Source organism: Leopardus geoffroyi, chromosome D2 (genome assembly GCF_018350155.1).
Source record: "Leopardus geoffroyi isolate Oge1 chromosome D2, O.geoffroyi_Oge1_pat1.0, whole genome shotgun sequence".
NCBI classification, from domain to species: domain Eukaryota; kingdom Metazoa; phylum Chordata; class Mammalia; order Carnivora; family Felidae; genus Leopardus; species Leopardus geoffroyi.
The window spans coordinates 7943996-7968142 of NC_059334.1; the positions used below are offsets into that span (position 1 = coordinate 7943996).

General features: G+C 42.8%; 1 protein-coding gene and 1 non-coding gene across 15 annotated transcripts in view; one reads left to right on the forward strand and one right to left on the reverse strand.

Annotated features, from left to right (window-relative positions):
• RNLS (renalase, FAD dependent amine oxidase) overlaps window positions 1–24147 on the reverse strand; it is a 362006-nt gene that overhangs the window by 246243 nt on the left and 91616 nt on the right. The gene's annotated exons all lie outside the window — the stretch shown is intronic.
• Window positions 14372–14456, forward strand: TRNAR-UCG. The gene has a single exon. It is a non-coding gene; the product is annotated as a tRNA-Arg (tRNA).

Below are 24147 nucleotides of genomic sequence, written 5' to 3' on the forward strand. Positions count from 1 at the left end.
CTCATGAATGGGATTAGTGCCCTTATAAAAGGGGCCCCCCCAAAAGAGACCTCTTGACCCTTCTACCATGTGAGAAGATGGCCAACACCCAACGAGGCAGCAGGCTCCCACCAGACCCAATCTTTGGGCGCCTTGATGTGGGGCCTTCCCAGCCTCCGGAACTGTGAGAAGTACATTTCTGTTGTCTGTGAAGGCAGCCGGGCTGTGATATTTCATTACAGCAGCACAAATGGACTCACACACTAGGGAAGAGGCCTGGAAGAGACGCTTCCTCTCCACCTTCAAAAGGAGCCAGTCCCTTGATCGTGGACTTCCAGCTCCCAGAGCTGTACGACATCGAATTCTGGTTGTTACAGCCCCACGGTTTGTGGTTATTTGATATTGTAGACATAGCAAACTAATACAGACTGTAAATTACTTTGGGGGACATCATGAGGGACCATAGGAATTTTAGACTAGATTCTCCACAGGACTGAACCATTAACTCCGTGAAAAAAAATCTCAGAGAGTTGAAAGATTACTACCCCTTTTCCAGTTTCTGCAGATAGCAGCTCCCTAGGAACATGTAAATACGTCACATATACTTTTTTTTTTTTTTTTTTTTTTAACTTAACTTTAGGCAAGTCTGGGGTTAGGCTAGAAAATAAAACACATTTTTTTTTTTTTTTAAATCTCTTTCTGCTAGCGTCCTGGGAAGCCACTCTTGTGGCCGTGTGTGTATTATTCTTTGGGAACTTAAATCTATGAGGACTTGGGAGTTCTCACGATAATTGGCCTTTGGCATGTGAAGTTTCCTTTAACTTCTCTGGCCAGGGTGCAATAGTGACGAGTATTTCAAACAAATAAAGCGTGAGGGTGTGGTCCGACGGAAAGAGCACTGGATTGGGCATCTGGGGACCAGGAGTCCAGCCTCAGTCGGGGCCCTAACGAACTGTGTGGCCTTGGACGGCCGCTTTGTTTTTAAATCGCTATCAGCTCCAGAAAAACCTGGGTCAGAACAGTTTTTGAGACTGGCCATCACCCACTGTTGGAAAAAAACAAAAATGTCATATCCGCGCTTCAGATGAGAAAGAGCTGGCAGACAGCCGACAAGAATAGCACACTGCAAACCGGTATCCTCAGCAAGGAAAAGAAGCGACGATGAGAAAAATTCCTCTTCATTGTCTTCAATTTCACCAAAGAATCCCGGCTCATCATTTATTTTCCCCTTCTCGGGGTACAGAGGCGACCTGAAAACGTGAGTTAACAAAAGCAAACGATTCCGAGCTAATATGTTGTTGTCTTTAAAGTTATAGCGGCATCAGATGATTTTATAGCCCATCGGGGCCAGAAAAATCGCTTGGAAGCCGGGCGCAGTTACGTGAGCAAGCTGGACTACATCAAGCGGCAAATGATGTTAGACAATTACAGAAACCTTTATGTCTCAACCGGTGCCCTGGAGACGGCCGAGAATGTTGGCGTGCAGTGCTAACACAGTCAGCAAGAAGACGTGAGGAAAACCCACGCCAGAACTTTTAACAAATTACGGGGTTCTGAAAAAGAGCAGAAACGTCTGCGGTAATGGCTTTGCGTTAAGAGTACAGCGGCCTCCCCGGGCTCCCCGAGCCATAAAACACTGACAGCGAGGAACTGAGAGAAGAAACATGTGCACGCTGCAAGGAAACGAGGATCAGAGAAACGGACTTAGCGCGGGGGGTGCGGTGACCACCAAGCGAGGTGTGGAAGATCGGCGGTCCCCTGATGCGAAGACAGGGTCCGCCGTGGCCCGCGCGTGGGGGAGGCCACAGTGTGGGCCCGTTTTCACAGCCCAGGGGCTAAAGGGGGGTTCGGGTTGAAATGGCTGGGTTCCAACCACCAACTACAGCGATCTGGGCAAGTAACTCAGTCTCTCGATCCGTCAAATATGGCCAATGGCCGTGCCCACCATGCTGGCTGTTGTGAAGGTTACACGAGTTGATGCAGGTGACACGCTTTGAATGGTGCCTGGTAACTGAATCCTCGGTGAACGTCAGCCGTCAAAACTCCTCTCCTAGGAACCGGCCCTCGTCAAACAAAACCAGACAGCCTTTTCCAAATACGTCGATAAACCTGGAAAGCATTGTACGATACTGGTAGACACATTCAAAAGCTGTTATTTGGGGGCAAGTCCCTATGTTTCCATGTCGTGGGTTTCTTCATCGTGTTACGGATTTATACGACAAATATTTACCCAGCAAGGTGTTGGGGCAGGATTCTAACAGCGAACAAGGTACATAGTCTCTGACCCCAAAGGGCTCACAGTCTAGTTGGTGGAAAGCAGACAGGACATTCTGAGGAGCTGTGTTCCAGGTAAGTCCAGGGTTCAAAGAGGAGGGAGGGAGGAAGGCTTGATGCAGACTGCGGGGGTTGGGGGCCGGCTTCCTTCCCTAGAATGCTTGAACTAAAATGTGACGCCCTACTGTTTCGGTTAGAATGAAGACAGCCAATCACGTGGAGGGTAACGGCCGGAACACCTTGAATTCCCTACTATCGTCATTGACAAAGAGCCTAAAGTCTGTTTTTAAAGTTAACGCCTATCTTTCTTTTTCCTCCCATTGGTGGTTGCCTATGAAATCCTTATATGCCATGATTTTACATTATTTGCCCTTTCAAAGGAAATACTACTCTTAATGACAACAGCACAAGTTTATAAGCGGTGATTTGCTGCAGCCACAACCTAGGTAAGGTCTGTTTGGGCTGAGGAAGTCCTGCAGGGCCTCGGGTTGACCACTACTGACCATCAATAACGTTGTCCAGACCTAGGGCCCCAGGACAGAGCTCCTCTGGGCACTAGTGTGTGTAACTGGGTTTCTGTTATGCCACAGTCAGGCAGGAGGCAAAGGTAAGATGACTGTCACACCCATTGTCAAAGGAGGATGAAAAGGAGGTAGGAGGAAGGAACTCACTGTAAGCAGACAGGATGCTAATGACAGCCAGCGGGTGAGGTACCGTGTGAAATCCAAGCCATCCGGATCTGAATCCAAGCCATCCAAGTCTGAAGGAACAATGTCATCCAGAGATGGGCGACTGTTCCCTCTGGACTATGGGGAGAGGGCTACCTCAGAAAAAGTCCCCGACACCAAAAAACAGAAATCAAGACTTTGTGCCATGAAACTGACCACTGTTTATTTTAACATGTACTTATGACAAAGGGACATTTTAGAAATCCCTTGAGAAATTCTCAGTGAAGGCACAGAGTGAATTCGCTTCCTGTTTTCATTCAGCTTTCTTGTGTAATCTCCCCTTTGAAAAATGAGCAACAGACTGAGGAACTTCAAAGAATAGAATCCTGCCCCGCCTTGTTCTGCACGTGAAAAATAGTGAAGAACATTTTTCTTCTTCTTTTTTTTATTGAGTTGTGACCCTCAAAATGCGTTTCCTTAATTCAAAGAGTCCCTCCAACAATTCGGAGTTTAAACATTTGGTTTAAAATATGCGAACAATCTAGGTTTCATTTGTTGGAAATCAAGACCGCTCAGAGAAAAAAATAGAGAGAGATGCAAAGAATGTCTGAGAATACCGGATATTTCATTCTTTTTAAAACCACACTTCACTTGCTCAATGAAAAAAAAATAAAAGACCTTTATTTTTAAAGCTTCTGTCAAGCCGAAATGGTCTATGCCCAAGCCATAGCCTAGAGCAAAACTTTACAGCTGAGTAACAAACTTCTTAAAACGAGGATTTATAATAAAAATGCTGTCCGCGAGTTAATTACAGTGGGTTCCAGAAGGGTATAATTTTTTTCATCAGTTTGGAGGGAATGCCAACCTGATGTGACCGTATTTATCCCAAACCTCAGACTCCATTATTTCATTCCGTTGGGCTGCACAGCAAAAGCCAGTGTGCAGGTCCCTCCTTTTTTTTTTTTTTTTTTTACTTTATAACCCTAGTTTGCCCAAAGGTTTCAGAAAAAAGAAAAAAGTTCTTTCAAATGAGGCCAGTATCAATAACAGGAGTTTTAAATTAGGACAGCCAAAGAGTGAAAAAAGGAGCCCTGTCTGTTCTTAAGGGAGAAAACGCAAACACACACTTCATAAAAACAAACTTCACAAATTTTAAGCCTTAACTACCTTTAGAGTTCTTTTAAGACTTTGACAGGGTACGGTTTTCTTCTCCCAGGAGGTCTGTTTTCTGAAAGTGCACCTGCTGCCTCATCAATGACTGTAGAATTCAGCCTGTAAACCGAAGGGACCCGATGAGTCCACGCACCAAACACTAGAATTACCTGGGGGAATTTAAAAAAATACATCTGCTTGAGTCCCAACTCTAGAGATTTAGAGTCAAGCCGCATAGGGTGCAGCCTGAGGGTCAGGGGATTTAAAAGCTCCCTAGTGGATTGTAACAGGCAGCCAAGACTCAGAATCAGTGGTACGTGCCCTTCAACTAAAAGTGGAGACCATGGACCAGCGGCACCGGCATCACCTGGAAACTTACTAGAAAGGCAGAATCTCAGGCCTCACCCCAGACCTGCTGGAGCAGAATCGGTTTAGTGACAAGACCTTCAGGGGATTCACGAGCACATTAGAGTCCAGGAAGCAGTGCCCTATATTATAGCCACTCCAAAATACCTCCTGACAGTCTTAGACTCCGTCTTAAAGGAATCCCAAGATACCCACTGAAAATACGACCTGCTTGACAGTCCATGAAATCAAAACAGGGAGTATTCTTCCATCTGATTGGGAGTTGGAGGACTACAAAAGGACGGGGCTGAGGAGACGGGTGTCTCTACAGCTTTCTGTGCTCTGGATCCAGGACACCTTCAGAACCAGAAAGTGGGATGATGGGAGGGAGAGGGAGGCAGGTGTCGAAATGAGTTATGATTCATCGATGTTTATACTGTAGCAGTCATTAAGAATTTGAAAATCATCTCTTTTTTCTGTCTGGGCCCACCCCAGAGCATTTCTTGTTATCACTCTGAAACATGCCAGGTTCTTTCCATCACCGGGTCTTTGCACTAGGCTTTACTTCTACCTGGAAAGCTCTTCTGCAAGTCTTCCCAGGGCCAACGACTTTTTGGCATACAGATCTCGGCTTGCCATTTCCGCAGCAAAACCCTCCCTGGTTACCAGCTAAAGTAGCCACCCAGCATTTTATAACATCATCCTCATCTTTGTTCCCTCCATAGCACTTATTCCATCTCATGGCTCTCTTAATGGCTGGTTTACTCTCTCTCTTCCCTCTTTGAGAGTTATACTTCAAGAGAATGGGGACTTTTCTTATTCGGTGCTCTACCTGCATTCACTCACTCATTCAAGCAGGGCTTACTGTTTCCTGGCCATGTGTTTTGTGCAGGGACCATTCTAGATGCTGGGGATGGAGTACTTTCAATAGTACCTGCCCTATAGTTAATTGATAAATCTTTACTGGGAAACTAACTCACCCTCTTCTACAAACATTTTTAAAAGGTCATTATAGATGATTCAAAGTGCTCTGAGCTGGGGAATTACAAGTTCAGTTTCCAGCTATAAAAAGTTCACATCCGGGGCGCCTGGGTGGCGCAGTCGGTTAAGCGTCCGACTTCAGCCAGGTCACGATCTTGTGGTCCGTGAGTTCGAGCCCCGCGTCAAGCTCTGGGCTGATGGCTAAGAGCCTGGAGCCTGTTTCCGATTCTGTGTCTCCCTCTCTCTCTGCCCCTCCCCCGTTCATGCTCTGTCTCTCTCTGTCCCAAAAATAAATAAAAACGTTGAAAAAGTTCACATCCTAGTAGAGAATACAGACAATAATACAACCTGAGAAGCACTAAAGCTGTCTTCAGAACAAAAAAGGTACGGGCAGGACAGGGGTGAGTCAAGAATTCTACTTAGGAAAGAGCTGAAGGGAATCAGTGGTTGGAGAGGAAGTGACATTTCTAGAACACTTTGAAAGGTAAATCAGATGGGACCAGGCAGACAAATGACACAATATTCTAGTCAGAAGACAAGGCTAAACAAGAGATGTTAAAGAAAATGAAATGGGTGGGATGGTGGAGAGGCTCATGGGGCCACAGGAAAAGTTACATTCAGGTAGAAAATGAAGGAAATGATGCCAGAAAGTCAGGTTGGGCCCCAAACATGACAGGTGTACCACGAATGGTATTTTTATTTGGTCTATCTATCTAGAACATAATTTAGCAACATGCACCAGGAGTTTTCAAATTGTTAATTCTCTTTGACTCCATATTCCCACTTCTTAGGGTTTTTTTTTTTTTAAGGAAATAATCACATATATAGACAACGATTTATGTCTAAAATGTTTGTGGGTAAAGGGTTTATAAAACCTTTCCCCATTTCTGCAGGAGAATTTTTTTTTTTTAATTTTTTAACGTTTATTTATTCTTGAGAGAGAGAGGGAGACAGAGCACAAGGAGGAGAGGGAGACACAGAATCCGAAGCAGGCCCCAGGCTCCAAGCTGTCAGAACAGAGCCCAACGTGGGGCTTGAACTCACAAATTGCAAGATCATGACCCGAGCCAAAGTAGGTCGCTCAACTGACTGAGCCACCCGGGTGCCCCTCTGCGGGAGAATTTGACCTTCATTTACCTGGTAACCTGATGAGAGGGCACATCAAGTATGTTGATAATTAGTCACCATGACTTAGAGTAAAACTGATCTTGGGCTGCTACATGGCAAGTACTCTATGGGAACCATAGTCTGATAGAAACTGAGCTTCCCTGAGTGTGTGCACTTGTAACTAGACACGTCCTTTACAAGGCCCCTGACACCTATCCCTTTGAAATTGTTGTAAGAGTTACTGGTTCTTTGTGGGGAATAAGGCTTCTAAACCAGGACAGTTCCTGTACTTGCTTTATGTGAATTTCATCTCTTTGTGCACGAGTTTCTAGGGACCACTGCAAGGACTCCTAAAGGAAAGGAACGGTCCTTTTCAGCCATGTTCCCATTTTACACACTTCGGAGCAGAATGGTGTCAAACGTGGTCTTGTGAGTCTGAATGTTGAGAACCAAGAAGAATTCTTGATGCTGAATGTATAAGCCAGAGCTTTTTAAACCCCAAATTAAGGACAAGCTAAATGCCTAACAATAGAGGAATATAGTTCACTCATTAAATATAGTTCTATTGGCATCACTTCGAAATAAAAAAGCTTCTGCACAGTGAAGGAAATAAGCAAAACTAAAAGGCAACCTACTGAATGGGAAAAGTTGTCTGCAAATGACATATCAGATAAAGGGTTAGTATCCAGAATATATAAAGAACATATACAACGCAACACCCAAAAAACAAATAATCCAATTAAAAATGGGCCAAAGAACTGAACGGATTTCTGAGACTGTGTGAAGAAGACACAGAAGACCTACAGATGGCCTACAGACACATGAAAAAAAGATGCTCAACATCACTCATCATCAGGGAAATGCAAATCAAAACCAAAATGAGATATCACCTCACACCTGTCAGAACGGCTAAAATCAAAAGCACAAGAAGTAAGTGTTCGTAAAGATATGGAGCAAAAGGAAGTCTCCTGCGCTGTTGATGGGAATGCAAACTGGTGCAGCCACTGTGGAAAACAGTACGGAGGTTCTTAAAAAAGTTAAAAATAGAAATACCCTATGATCCAGTAATCACATTACTCGGTATTTACCTAGAATATACAAAATTACTAATTCAAAGGGACACACGCATCCCTATGTTTATAGCAACATTACCTACAACAGCCAAATTATGGAAACAACCCCAGTGTGCATCACTAGATGAATGGATAAAGAACATGTGGTATATACACACAATGGAATATTATTCAGCCATAAAAAATAATGAAATCTTTCCATTTGCAACGACATAGATCTATCTAGAGAGTATATAATGCTAAGTGAAAGAACTCAGAGAAAGACAAATACCATATGTGGAATAATGAGCCAAGGGAAAAAAGAAAGAGAGGGAGAGAAAAACCAAGAAACGGACTCATAACTCTAGAGAACAAACATGGTTACCAGAGGGGAGGTAGATGGGGAACTGGATTAAATCAGTGACGGGGATTAAGGAGTGCATGTGTGACGACCACTGGATGACGTATGGAAGTGTTGAATCACTACATTGTACACATGAAACTAATACTACACTGTATGTTAACTATACTAGAATTTGAAAGAAAATTTAAAAAATAAATAAGGGGCACCTGGGTGGCTCGGTCAGTTAAGGGTCTGACTTCGACTCAGGTCATGAGCTCACGGTTTGTGGGTTCGAGCCCCACGTCGGGCTCTGTGCTGACAGCTCAGAGCCTGGAGCCAGCCTCAGATTCTGTGTCTCCCTCTCTCTCTGCCCTTCCCCTGCTCATGCTCTGTCTCTCTCTCTCTCTCTCAAAAATAAATAAACGTTAACAAATTTTAAATAAATAAATAAATACACTTCATTCATGAAATGGAACATAATGTAGCTCTAGAAGCTCATGTTTCTGACGAATATTTAATGTCAGTGGAAAACAAGTGTTGATAATATATTAACTGAAAAAGTATAATATGAGAAGGAATATATAGCATGAATATAAAACACATATTTGTATAAAACACATTAGGAGTTCCAACCAAAGAGTACAGAAAGAGAATAAGGCAGCATGTTAGGACATCTTGTATCTTGTCACCTTTTCCCTCTTCTCTTTTCCTTGGTGCAACTAATCTTCTTGACTCAGGTATTTGTGATTCATGCCATTTCGGCCATCACAGAGCTCAGTGCCCTGGCCACAGTGCCCAGCTCATGACCAAGGCCAAAGATCAGAGTCTTATCCCCTTTCCCATAGCGACTGTTTGGGGCATATGGCTCCGGTAGAGCCAATTAGGGTCACTCTTGCGGATCTTGAAGGTACAAACCCTGGGACAAATAAACTGAAGCTCTTGATTTGTCTTTGGAGGTAGAGATGAGAAAGTAGTTGTCGTCGGTGCCCAGGGTCCTGCTATGAGGGGGAAGCACCAGTTACCTTTCATCCCATGAACTGCCCAGCTACGGACGGTCAACTCGTGTAAGGGTTAGACGGTCACTCAGTCTAAGAAATCCTGAATAAAGAAGGGGTGTATTGCAGGCCTTCTTTAAGAAATATATCTGCACCAGAACAAGGAGAGGATGTGAAATGCAGTGTTTGTCACATTTATTTAAACAACACAACTTTTCTTTGTCTCTTGTTCTCTGAACAAACCTGCTAGCATTGAGGTCCATTAGGTCTGCTGGTAAGATCTATTCTTAGAACACAGAAAAGAGATGCTATGGTAAGGAAATGATGGGTTAGGTTATGGGTCATGATTTTCTTCTTTGTGCTTTGTTTCATTTTCTAAATGTTTTACAACTAGAAAGTATGTTTAATATACATATTGAACAGAATTTCTATACAATAGACAAATATGTATATATATATGGCTTATGAAATGGTCACATGCAAGTGATTTCATATGTTTGTAGAGATGGACAGAGAGAGAGAGTGCACATGAGTGGGGGAGAGGGACAGAGGGAGAGAGAGAATCTTAAGCAGGCTTCCCACTCAGCACACAGCCCCACATGGGATTAGATCCCATGACCCTGGGATTGTGACCTGAGCCGAAATTAAGAGTTGGACGCTCAAACAAATGAGCCACCCAGGCGCCCCCCATAATTTTAATTTTTAAGCTTAATAATGTGCCATAAGGATCCTTCCGCGTCAGCACAGAGGGCTCCATCACTCTTTGTTAATTGATCACTCTTTATCAGTCCAGTATGAATTGATGGATGGAGTCATACAGATCTTAGCCATATGACCTCATTTCACCTCCAGGTGCCTCCGTGTTTGTCTACGTGGGGATAACCTACAGAAGATCTGCTATAAACTTAAGTGAAATACTGCACGTAAAATACTTAGCACAGCCCTAGAACACAATGTGTTCAGTAAATGGAAGATTTATCGCTATTACTATTCAGGAATTCGTATTCCATTAATATTGCTTTCAATGGATAATAGGGTTATTTCCAATTTTCACTTCACCAAACAAGACCACAACACACAGTTTACCCTTGTGTGAAGACATCTATAGAATAAACTCCAAAATGTCTCAGGCATGCAAATAGGTGTGTTTACCTTAAATATATTACAATCCCAGGCCTTGGGTATACAAAAACACTCTCATCAGGAAGACTATTTCAGGGGCTCAGACATTGTCTCCCGGGAGCTGGCCAAGGGCTAGTCCTGAAGTAGCATTTCTTTGGCAAGTGCAGGGACTGAACAACCCAGTCCTGCTGAGTTAACCCTTTTCTGCCCATGGGAACTGGCAAAAAGCAAAGACAGAAAGGTGGAGATGCACAATGCACGCGTAGGGACAAGAGTGTAAAGCAGTGGGGGTTAAAGAGAAGAGGAGAGAGAGAGATCAAGTGGAAGAGTAGCTTGGGCCAAATCATGAAGAGTCTTCGATGCGTATAAGCACGGAGAGGAGAATGGTGCACGTGAGAGTGGTTTCCAACAGAAGCCGGAGTGAAGAGTCTGGAGCCCAGGGATCCTGCCAACAGGACACGGGACAGGAGCATCCGACACAGCGTGATGGCGTGGGAACGGAAAAGGCGTGCACAGGAGACCGTGAGAAGCAACCACGGTAAGACTTCCAGAGTCACTGAAAACAGGTGGACAAAGGTAGACAAAAGGCAAGACAGGACTAAAGAATCTTCTAGGACTGTGAGGCCATGTGGTTAGAGGTAACAGCCTCTCGATAGGAATCAGGAGAACCTTTAGGTACATTCAACAACTACTTATCAAGGGCCTACTGAGTCCCGAGCTAAAAGTCTTCAAAGTCTAGTTCGCGGTCCGTACTCCATCATCTGAGGGACTTGCTGACAAAGCGCGTGACTCCCCCTAAGAGCTACTAAATTTAAGTCTCTAGTGCAGGGCTTGGAAATCTGCATTTTTAACAGGCTCCCCAGATATTCTTACCAGTGAAATTTGAGATTCTCTGTTCTCTCTGGTGCCCAGAAAATCACCTCCACTGGGAATACACTGGGAATTTAAATATGTCCCAAGTTGGGCACATAGGAAAGAAAAAAACCCCCAAAAAACTAGAGAGCGCAATAGAAACATTTTTTTCCCTCCAGGCAACTCAGGGTGGGAGTCTCCATGGTAGGCATGGAGGTGGGGCTGAAACTGGTGCTGCAGTTTTTGGGGTAGCAAAGAAAGCCAACACACACACACACACACACACACACGCACACACACACGCACACACACACACACACGGACTGGCTGTTAGGAAAGGATGGTTAAATCCTGCAGACTCGGGGCATGTCCAAGTGCATGCCCCATGGCCCCGTGTGCATCACAGATCTATGATAAAGCCTCCTTTACCAAGAGTGACAAGGTCTTTGCCCAGCACAACCAATGACCGCTACACAAAATATATGGCATATATTTTGGAAATAAGCACATTAAAGAGATGCCTTTATATAGAGAAAATCGAAAATTTTGCTTAAATTTAAATACAACCCTGTGGAAAGTTTATGGAGGAGATTTCTTAATGATATTTGAGAGAAGTAAACACTTCAAGTGACAGCCCAGAGCTCAGTATAGAAGACAAATTAAATAAAAATCCAAGGATGTTTTTCTCTCTCCTAATCTCTTTGCCTAGCATTTCCCTCCCCCTCCTCCATCCCTCTCCTTTCCTAAATGAGTCCTTTCCACTCCTGGTCGACAGTGTAGAAGACAGCATGTTCCAGAATATGCAGCTCTCTTAATTTAATACAGTGTTGATGATTTCTTTCACTGAGTTTTAGCATCCTTCAGAAAATCTGGAGAGTACTATGATACATGCTATCTCCATTAAATGTATTAAAAGAACATTCAATCAGGAAATTAGTTAACTATTCTCTAAATAAATTACTTTTGAGATGTTGCATATAAAATATGATAATTCTGAGAGCAAATCAAATTATACATAATATTTTAATGTACTGTTGAATAGAGTGAAAAAAAGCATACGCTTTAGAGCCAGACAGAGATCAGTTTGATTTATGGCTCTAGATTCGGGGAAGTTATTTAGGCTTTCAGAATCCATTATTAGATTCTCATCCATTATCATTGTTTCCGAATGGGCCATTATCGGCATTTGAGGCAGGACCATTCTTTGTTCCACAAGGTGGTTCTCAGCTTTGCAGGACGTTCCTCACCACTGTCCTCCTCCTTTTCCTAGCTATTAAATCCCAGTAGCTTTCTCACCTCCAGCTTTGAGACAGCCAAGTACCCCTACAAATTTGCAAATGCCCCCCGGGAGGGTGGCGATGCTCCCCCCCCCCCTCCTCCGTTAAGACTAAGGGCATTAAATGGGTTATAATAACACCTCTTGAAGTGGGAAGCAATTTCCTGGCACTTTCGAGTAAACAACGAGGTAGTCAAGAGAACGCGTTGCGGTCACTCCGACCTGGGCTTAATCCCAGCCCTGTCAATGGTGACCCTGTGTAGCAAGCTGCTTCACCTAAGCCTGAGCGTCTGGCCTATAAAATTACGGGAGGAGGAAGACCTGACTCCGAGGAGTATTGTAAGCATGCAATCAAGTGCCGTGTGCTGAGCACCAAGCACCCAGCCCGGTGCAGTGTCAGCGCAAGGTCAAGGCGGCGCCCGCCCTGAAAGCCAGATGCCTGCGACCAAGGACAGAGGAGGTGGCGAGGAAATCAGATACGTTGTTTAAGAAGTTTTGCAAAAACAGGCAAGTGGGAAATAAAAGGTGGCTAGCCGGTGTCCTTCCCTGCTCCCTGCACCCCTCCCCGACCCTTGCCTAAGAGAGGAAAATGCCGTGTGTCTATCTGAAGTCGGTTGGGGGGGAGGTGGGGGGGGGAAGATGCCCGAGAAAGCAAGGCTGGGATTCAGGAGGATATAAGGGCTGCCACGTGAGGCGGGGTGACGAGGAAGCCAGCTGGGCACACCGGGACAAGACGTCACCAGCGCTCCACTGTGGCTTTGTCAAGCCTGAGGCTGCGCTTACTTATTCACAGACCGTGTCCACTTGTCCTGAGACCTTCACCTGCTCCGCGCTCTCTCAGTGCCTCACTCTGAATGCGATGGCCAGCACGCAACAGAGTGGCTTTCAAGCGATCATCAGGCTCGAGGGAAAGTAAGTTGGACGAGGTAGTGCAATGGTTAAATGAGGGAGATGCGGGGCAGGGGGGGTTGGTGCCTGGGGGGCTCAGTCGCTTAAGCATCCGACTCTTGATTTCTGCTCAGGTTGTGATCTAACCGTTTGTGAGTTTGAGCCCCACCTCGGGCTCTGCACCGACAGCATGGAACCTGCTTGGGATTCTCTCTCTCCCTCTCTCTGCCCTCAACTCCCCCTCCCCACCCCAAAATAAATAAACTTTTAAAAATAGATAAACAAACGAGGGAGATGGAACCACCACGAAGTGAAGCAATCTCTCCCCTATAACGTGTGGCTGCCGCTAGACCTGAGTGTCGGGGTGCTGACATCTGACAGCATTTCAAGGAAGGCTTTCATGTGTGGGTATTTTTTAAAAGTACACTTTCAGTGACTTTTTTGACCCCCAGTTGCCCTCTTGTTTCCTCTGCCTTCTGTGGGTGCCACTAAAAAGCCTTTTCGCATCTGATTCATTCCAATAGCCTTTCGGTTTCTAATCTCACCTTCACATGCCAGGAAGTATTTTCCAGCACAGCTATTTCCAAGTCGCCCCTCCAGAGAAGGCTCTTTCCGTATGCTCTGTGATGATCCAGAAATCAAAAGAAAATGTAGGGGCCCCTGGGTGGCTCAGTCGGTTAAGTGACCGACTTTGGCTCAGGGTATGATCTCATGGCCCATGGGTTTGAGCCCCTTGTAGGGCTCTGTGCCTGGAGCCCGCTTTGGACTCTGCGTCTCCCTCTTTCTCCGCTCCTCCCCCACTCATGCTCTGTCTCTTTCCCAAAAATAATAAACATAAAAAAATTTCGAATGTAGTCTCTGGCTTCCAGGAGGTGGGACTTCATTCCATGTTGATCAACTGGTCATTTTTTTGAAGATTGGGTTTATTTATTTATTTTTGAGAGAGAGAATGAGAATGCGTGGGGGAGGGGCAGAGAGAGGGAGAGAGAGAGAGAATCCCAAGCCGGCTCCACTGTCAGTGCAGAGCCCCATGTGGTGCTCAATCCCACAAACCATGAGATCATGACCTAAGCTGAAATCAAAGGTCAGATGCTTAGACGACAGCCACGCAGGCACCTCTGTTTTTGTTTTGTTTTGTTTTGTTTTGTTTTGTTTTGTTTTGTTTTGTTTTGTTTTTAAGCGAATGAAAAGAAACCCATGATATCAGAAAAACGGGGACATGAGTACAGCAGTAGCATTACAGGTCATGTTGCAAAAATTAAAAAAAATAAGGGGAAAACCAAGTTTGAAGAATTAGCCTGCTGTATTAATACTATGGAAGAAGCGACTGCAGGGGCGCCCGGGTGGCTCAGTCGGTTAAGCTTCTGACTTCGGCTCAGGTCATGCTCTCGTGGTTCGTGGGTTCGAGCCCCACGTCGGGCTCTGTGCTGACAGCTCAGAGCCTGGAGCCTGCTTCGGATTCTGTGTCTCCCTCCCTCTCTCTCTCTCTGCCCCTCCCCTGCTTGTGCTCTGTTTCTCTTTCTCTCAAAAAGAAATACACATTAAAAAAATTTTAGAAGCGACTGCCAGGTTTAAAACAGCTACAGAATACTAACTCCTCAGGAAGGTCCTCCATAGGACAATGCTTGTTGCTGATGCTTGACAAATCCAGGGTTTGAGGAGGCCAGAGGCCCTGCTTCCCGGAGGTTAAAGATGCAGCCTCGGAGGAGTCCTGAAGACAAGAATTTACCTGACGTCTTTCACCAGTTTCTCCCAAGCCTCTCTAAGGATGGCATGTCCTTTCCTGGTGTACCTATTTATACCCCACAGAACCGGCGTTCTTTAAAGGACCTGAATTTATTTTTTGTTTCGGTTTTGGTTATTGTCACTCTTCGTCATTTTTTTTTAAAACTTTCAATCAATTGGTAACTGAGATTTTCGATAAATACACAAGCATATGTTTGAATGTCATGGCTGCATCCAGTTACTGTGAAAGGTTCCAAGCGCGTACTCTCAATAATATCTCAGTTATCTTGTTGTCGACTGGTGGGGCACCTTCTACGTAGGCACTGGTCCATCGGCTGCCCTAAGGAGCAACTCAGTCATTCACTGGGTACCACCCTAACCTCAGGAAGAGGACAATGAAACAAGCATCCACATCCACCAACATGAGCCTGTGACATATGGAAACGTACCGTTCCTTTATCTTGAGGAAGCTGCTTCCTAAATCAACAATCTAGTAACATTTCAAAGCCAAAGTCTGGACAAAAATAAAAGCCACCTCCCTAAACTGTTGTTTAAGAAGAATATATCTTCAACCCAAAAACCTTCCTCTGCAGATGTATTTCGCAACAATAAAAAGATGGCCAAATTTTTTCCGGTATCTATTTTTTTTTTAGTTTTTTTTTTCAACGTTTATTTATTTTTGGGACAGAGAGAGACAGAGCATGAACGGGGGAGGGGCAGAGAGAGAGAGGGAGACACAGAATCGGAAACAGGCTCCAGGCTCTGAGCCATCATCCCAGAGCCTGACGCGGGGCTCGAACTCATGTACCGCGAGATCGTGACCTGGCTGAAGTCGGACGCTTAACCGACTGCGCCACTCAGGCGCCCCTCCGGTATCTATTTTTTAGAAACCTGCACAAATGGAGTTCAGAGACAGAGAAGAGGGGCCGGTTCTCCGTTCCTTGTCTAGCAGAGTACTTACTGATGTTTCTAAAACATGCAAGCCCAAAGCATGGTTAAACAGCAAAGGCACCATGGTTCCTTAAGTAGCAAGGCTTGCTGAATTCAAATTTCATTGGATCTTTTGTGAACAGGGGATATGTCGCTGTAAGTGCTTTACTCCGTGTTCCTTTGCCACAAAAGGTAAGAATGCAATCATCGTGTGACTTCGTTTTTCCTGTGCAATGAATTTGCTATAATATAAGTGGAACTTAATTTCTTGGATTAGCCCCAAATAAGAATAATTTAAGCAAATTACATTTTTGTATCAATGTCATTAAATGATGGATAACCATCTATTATTAGAGCATGAACAGGAGAATGGGACAGTGTGACCTAAACTAACAACCATTCAGGGCCCGTTCCATGTCTAGATTTGCCTCTTAAACGGTGACATTCAGGATCTGTTCACAGAAAAAAAATGACTAACAGAGCAGCAAAGCGGGTGCTTATCACCTTGCAGAATTCCCACCATGGAGGCCAAAATCGAGGGGGCTGGGGGTGACATTGGGGATCCTGCTGAGGAGGGCGAAGGACAGGAAGATGGCGAACGGGGTGACCACAGGGGTGACAGTGATGATGACGGGGACTCGGAGACGATGACAGACAAATTCGGTGGCGTCTGACTCGCTGATCATCTTCTGTGTGCCTGGAACTGGACTAACGGCTTTCTGTGCGTCACCCCACTTAATGCCCGTGACCTTCCTGGGCGGTGGGCACTGCTCCTGTCTCTGTTTCACAGCTGGGGAGTTTTAGGTCCACAGAGGGCCAGCTGGGCATTTTGCTGAGTTCACGCAGCTGGGACAGGACCCCCGTTCTGCCCACCCGTGGGGCACAGGCCGTTGCTGACGTGGCTCTGTCCTTATCCAGTATGCAACACTAGGGCTGTGTAATGTAGGTCTGTTGAATACATGCATGGAATCCCATGAGGCCACGTGGTACATCACCTCTCTCAGACAGACTGATGTTTGTTTTGGTTCGATTTTTGCCTAGTTTCTTTGTAAAAATCCACAAATATTAAAATGTGAGAACTTTAGGGGCGCCTGGGTGGCTCAGACAGTTAAGTGTCCGACTGTTGGTTTCCGCTCAGGACATGATCTCATGGTTTTGGGAGTTGAAGCCCCGTGTTGGGCTCTGTGCTACAGCACGGAGCCTGCCTGGGATTCTCTCTCTCTCTCTCTCTCCCTCTCTCTCTCTCTCTCTCTCTCTGCCCTTCCCCCACTCACTCTGTCTCAGTCTCTCAAATAAATAAATAAGCTTTAAAAATTAAAAAAAAATAAAACTTGAGAACTTTAAAATGATGCTGCCATCTCTTAGCCTTTCTCATTTGGGCAAAAGTAATCCAAATGTCTTTTATTGCCCTTAGGAAGAACCTATTTTCCATTCATTGTTTTTTTGGTATCGGCCATTCTTCTCTGTATATCCTTTTTCTTGCTACTTTTTTTTAAGGTATAATAGAAAAAAATGGATACAGTATATGAAGAAAAATTCACCAAGAGAGGTTAATGAAGCACTCCTTTTGAAAACTTTCCTGTCACATTTTTAAAAATATATTCTTGCATCATATTAGCTTTTTACGTTCATCAAGTGTTCACCCACGGTTAAGCTTTTTCTCTTAAATTGATGAGTCAGTGTTCATCCAGCATATTCTCACAGTACTGCATTTTGCTATTAATAACATATTTTGAGTTTTAACTCACCCTTTGAGAGCATTAGAAATGTCACCTCAGAGGGGACCTTTAAATCTGGTAAGCACATTCCGAGTTCTATTGCCAGGGTCATCAATTAAGTACAAGTTCTTTGGCATGGCTTGGGCTGAATTTGATAGGTTCTTCAAAGTTGATGCCTCACCACGGGTAATTATCCTGTAGGGGAAACCTGTATAATTCATACTTTTATTATGAGACTTTAGTCACATTCCTTCTTCTATAAGGTTTAGGGGAAACCTTCATTCAGGTCAAGGCTTTTCTAAGATTCTTATGGAACTGAATCTGTACTGTTCATTCTTGTACATGTGTGTATGTGTGTGTGTGTGTGTGTGTGTGTGTGTGTGTATTGCATATATTGTAAATAGAACTCATACTGGTCTAGTACAATATTATTTTAACAAAGACACGACTGGTGATATGCAAATATTTTATATTTTTAGTTGATGGACATTAATTCATTTCCATGATTCATTCCACGTCTCCTTTCAGTTCTATCAGTTTTTGCCTTGTGTATTTTTTGGTGCTTTACTGTTACGTGTGTATATATATTTATAATTTTGTAACTTCCTGGTCTAGTGACCCTTTTGTCAATGTGAAATATCCCTCTTTCTCTCTAGCAATATTTCTTGTTTTAAAGTCTATTTTGTATGATATCATTATAATGACTATAACTTTCTTATGGCTACTGTTTGTCTAACAGTATTACCACCTTTTTCCATCATTTACTTTAAATAAATTTGGGTTTTTGAATCTAATTTGTGTCTCGGTAGACAACATATAGCTGGATCCTGCTTTTTAAATGTAGTACAACAAGATGTTTAGATGATTCACATTTAATATACATGGTTGGATTTACATTTTCTCATTTAGCTATTTGGTTTTCATATTATGTGTCCTGTCTTTTTTTTGTTCTTCTATTCCTCATTTATTGCCTTTTTTGTTAAGTATATTTTTAGTGTAATACTCTAACTCTTATGTTGATTTTTCAGTGATTTTATTTGGAATTATTTTCTTAATGGGTGCTCTAGGAATTACAATATGCATGTTGACTTATCACATTCAACAGCGGACCAATGGTAAATTAATTACAGTAAGGTATAGAAAACTGGCTCCTTTATAGTTCCATTTCCTCACCATTCTTTGTGATATTATCGTCATACATATTTCATATATATGAATGTGTACCTATGTATGCAAATACAATAATACAATATTATGATAATTTATAGAATATTGTGCCTTTTTAAGAAGTCATGAGAGGGGCGCCTGGGTGGCTCAGTCGGTTAAGCGTCCAACTCTGGCTCAGGTCATGATCTCGCGGTCCATGAGTTCGAGCCCCGCGTCGGGCTCTGTGCTGACAGCTCAGAGCCTGGAGCCTGTTTCAGATACTGTGTCTCCCTCTCTCTCTGCCCCTCCCCCGTTCATGCTCTGTCTCTCTCTGTCTCAAAAATAAATAAAAACGTTAAAAAAAATTTGAAAAAAAAAAAAAAGAAGTCATGAGAAGAAATGATAAAGATATGGATCCTTTTATATCAACCTACATATTTACTGTTTCTAGTGTATTCCATTGCTTTCTGTGAATCTGAGTTATCTTCTGGGGTCACTTCCTTTCTGTCTGAATGACTTCCTGTGGTATTCTACTACCAATGAGTTCTCAACGATTTTTACTTTTCTCTTGTTAATCTGGGAAGGGGTTTTATTTCACCTTTCACTGAAGGCTAATTTTGCTGGATCTATAATTCTTGGTAGTTTTTTCCCATCGGCACATTGACTATGCAATTCAGCTGCTTTCCGGACTCCATTCCTTCAAATGAGAAGTCAGTCAGTAATTGCATCAAATCTTCTCCATGTCATGTGCTGTTCCTCTCTTGCTGCTTTCCAGGTTTTCTCTTTTTCTTTGGTATTCCACGGTTTGATTATGATATGGCTGCACGTGGATAGTTTTGTATTTATTCTTTCTAAGATTCATTGGGTTTTTTGGATCTGTGAAGGCAGTTTTCAAATTTGGGAAGTGTGGGGCCATTACTTCATTAAACTTCTTGGTTTTTTGTTCTTTGTTTTTGTTTTTGTTTTGTTTTGTTTTTCCTCGCTGCTTTCTATCTTTCTTCTCCTTTTGGGACTCCTCTTTCACTCATGTTGGTATTCTTGATGTTGTCCCACAAATCTCCAATGCATTCTTAATTTTTCTTCAGTCCCTTTTCCGTGTACTTCATATTGGATAATTTCTATTGATCAGTCTCAAGTTCATAGAATCTTTCTCCTGCCATCTCAAATCTGCTCTTGGGTCACGCTCCATTCTTCATTTCAGTTCCTGTATTTTTGACTTCAGAATTTCCATGTGGTTCTATTTTTTCTAAAATAATTCCTATGTGCTTATTGAGGTTTATTACCTGTTGATTCGTGGTGTCATAACTTCCTCTAATTTTTTAAAAATAATTTCATTTCACTGCTTTGAAGTCTTTGTCTACTAAACCAAACATTTAGGGATACTCAGAGAAAGTTTCTATTGACTGATTTTTTCCGAGTCACATTAGCAACTCTGGATTCCCAAGTTCTCCCCCTAACATGGTGGTTGTTGATTTTTATTATTGTTTGTTTGTTTGTTTTTGGGTTCTTTGGCAACTTGACTGGGTTAAGTCCATGAAATGTGTCTTCCCATGAAACACAGCCTATTATATCCATGCTTGGTTTCCTTCTCTTCTTCTTTTTCTTCTTTTAATTCTTGTTTTAATTTTTAAACCTGGACTCCTAGGGGTCACCCTTGCAACTGCACAGTTTAATGACCAGCCAAAGATTGGACTGAGGTTATGCCCCAACATCTTGAGCTAATGAAGTTTCCATCCTCTGAGGAACAGATCCAATAGAAAATAGTTTCTCAAGTATAACGCTTCTCCGATTATGGTATGCCTTTGGTTGATTCTACAGCACTTAATTTTTTTCCCCCAGTTTTATAACTGCTTTTGGGGGGAAGATTAGCCAAGCTCCTCGTTTGGCCGCAGCTGGAAGCCCTTGAAATCAGGATCTTGACTTTTCTTCTCTGCATTCCAGGGCTTAACACACAGTAGGCCTGCAGTAACTGTTGGCAGAGAAGTTCACTTCTCAGTTTCCTTTTTTTAAAGATGGATCAATTTCCTAAAGACTACATGGAAAATTTTATTAACGGTGCTTTTTCAAACTGATGGCTACTGATTCCATGATGACATTTACAGGTTCCTTAAATGTCATACGATGCACCCCACAGAGCTTGCTTATTTGAATAAGTTTAGTATTTCTTAGTACTCTCCCCCTACCCAGCTGTATTCAGATATAACTGATGACCTGATACACACATATATTACAAAATGATTATCTCGGAACTCTTGAACTATTTCTTCTCTGACTCTAATTGTGGTTTTTGTATTTTTACTTCTCAAAGACCAAATGCAATTTTTCTTGACAATTGCTGGGTCCCCTTCTTTGCTTGTTTTTCTTTGTTCACAACAGTTCCTTCCAGAGAATCACTAACCTCACGCTACATACTTTGCAGGCAATTTTACTCTAAATTAAGTAAAATTATATGAGAACCTTTCAAATCAGTAGTAATAACTGAGTGTCTCTAGCAGATTACTTACTTTGCAAATGAACAATCAAGTGAATATAATGAAGATAATTAGGGATATTGCATCACAATATGTATTATTTTCTTTCTTTATTTTATCCAGAGTAACACAGTTTCAACTACATCTTACGGAAGATACTTATAAATAACATTCTATTTATTATGCCCCAAAATTAAAAAGCCATGTCTTCGTAACATATATACGTTAGCTACAACTTCTACCAAGTCTTTGACAAGATGAGACCCGAAAGCAAATTTTCATCAGAATTGTTAACCTGAAGTATGAATAACACAAAAGTTTGACGAAAGCTCTCAGTAATAGCTTGCTATAATCGCAACAGCTACCAAGCCAACCCTACCAGAGAATCTAACCAATTTCGAATTCTAAATCTTTATTATGACAAATCTTCTTCAGAAACATAGGCTTCCCTCTTGAGAAATGCACTTGACACATGTTCTGAGTATTCACTGATAAAGCACAGGAGCAAACTTAGAAGGCAGCATTTATAGTTCAACGTGCATAGTCGTACTTTCCTACTACTGCCGGTTGTCATTCCTCTACGGAAAGGCAGGACAGGGAATGGGAGCAAAAAGATAAGTGACATCCCTAAACACAACAGGCCGTCTCTTTCTCCACAAAGGCGTTCGTAACAGGGGGAAAGGAATTTACAAGTTCAGTCTTATTTCTTCTCTCTACCATCCTTGCCAAAGACGCTAATGAGAAGTGAAGTATCAAAAGACAGACAGAAAAATGGAGGAAGAGAAAGAACAAAGTGCCTGGAGAATAAATAGAGCACCTAATGATTCCATGAATAATTTATTTATAAACACTACATTTCTAAACTTTCCATCAATCACTTTTTCATTCGGGACTGAAGATAGAGTCAAACAACACACCTTTAAAGTTATTACATCTTAATTTCTTTGGCGTTGGGCTGCAGCACAGAGAGGAAGGAAAAAAAAAACCAATGCCAATAAAGCATGGCAAATCTTTTAAATGGTCAGTTGAAGCAAATCTCTCTATGCATTTAGGTATTTAATTTCTCTCAGCAACGTTTTGTGGTTTCAGTGTATAGAACTCACACATAGATACATCCCAAAGCATTTCTGGTTTTTTTTTTAAGTTTATTTATTTTGAGCCAGTGAGAGAGAGAGAAAGCATGCATGCAAGTGGGGGAGGGGCAGAGAGAGAGGAAGAAAGAGAATCTCAAGCAGGCTCCAGGCTGTCAGCTTAGAGCCTGATTCAGGGCTCGAACTCACCAACTGTGAGATCATGACCTGAGCCAAAACCAAGAGCCCGATGCTCAACCGACTGAACCACCCAGATGCCCCGCCCCATAGCATAAGCATTTCTTATTATGTGATGCCTTCATGGATCAATTCTGTAAAGATGTCAATTTTCCCCACACTGATACTATAGATTCAAGAAAATCCCCAAATCCTCGTAAGTTTTGAAGAAACTGAAAAACTGATTCTAAAACTCACATGGAAATGCACAAAACCTAGGTAACAAAACAACTTCAAAAGGAAGAATGAAACGGGAGGAATGACACTACCTGATTTCAAGATTTATTTTTACTTTATTTTTTATTCTTTAATTACACAAATTTTAATGTTTATTTTTGAGAGAGAGAGAGAGAGAGAGAGAGAGAGCATGAGTGGGGGAGGGGCAGGGAGAGAGGGAGACACAGAATCCGAAGCAGGTTCCAGGCTCTGTCTGAGCCGTCAGCACAGAGCCCAGTGGGGTTCGAACTTACAAGCCATGAGATCATGACCTGAGCTGAAGTTGGATGCTTAACCGACTAAACCACCCAGGTGCCCCTCAAGATTTATTAGAAAGGTCCAGTTTTGAAGACAGTGTGGCATTGGTGTAAAGACAGACTTAGGCTAATGGCAGAGAACAGAAGGTCCAGAAATTAGCCCACATACATAGAGAGAATTATTATTTTATTTGTTTATTTTTTTTATTTTTATTTTATTTTATTATTTTTGGGACAGAGAGAGACAGAGCATGAACGGGGGAGGGGCAGAGAGAGAGGGAGACACAGAATCGGAAACAGGCTCCAGGCTGTGAGCCATCAGCCCAGAGCCTGACGCGGGGCTCGAACTCCCGGACCGCGAGATCGTGACCTGGCTGAAGTCGGACGCTTAACCGACTGCGCCACCCAGGCGCCCCAAGAGAATTATTTTTTAACAAAGGTGCAAAGGCAAATCGGTGGAGAAAGAACAGTCTTTTCATTAATTTGTTCTGGAACAACTGTAATGGATATCCATATGCATAATATGACCTTTGTTCACACCATGCACTAGAGATAAGAATTAACTCAAAATGGATCACAGGCTTCATGTAAAACCCAAAGTCCGTTAACACTTCTTGAAGTAAAGTTTGGGAAAATTCTTCATGACATCAAAGATGTAATCATAAAAACTAAACTCGCAAATTCTCCTCCTTCAAGTTAAAAGCTTCCATCCTCTGATAGCTACTGTTAAGGAAAGAAAAAGATAGCCAGAGACGGAGACAAAATATTTGCAAAGCATATAAGTGATGAAGAACTTGGACGTAGAATAGCTATATAACAAATTCCCAAGGCTCAAAAATAAAAAAAGCAACCGAATAAAAAATGTAGAAAAGATTTACAGAGACACTTTGCCAGAGAAGGTATGCAGGTGGAAAACAAGCACGTGCAAAGGTGCTCCACGTCGTATGTCGTGAGGCAGACGTAAATTAAAACCACAGTAAGTCAGTTCTACACATCTGCTAGGACAGCCGAAATGAAAAAGACTATATAACACGTGTCGGCAAGAAGGCAGAGGCGCCAGAATTCTCATACACTGGCTGGTGGGAATGTAAATGGGAGAGCCATTCGGAAAACAATTAGACACATTTCCTAAAAAACGAAAAGCACACCTCACACACGATCCAGTCATTTCATGCCCAGGTAGTGAACCAAGGGACCAGGAAATCACACGTTCAGACAAAGACTTGCACACAAATAGTCACAGTGGTTTGTGCTGGCGTGAACCCATCAACAGATAAATGGATAAACACACTGTCGTATATCCGTACACAAATACTAATTATCCATGACAAGGAACGACCTAT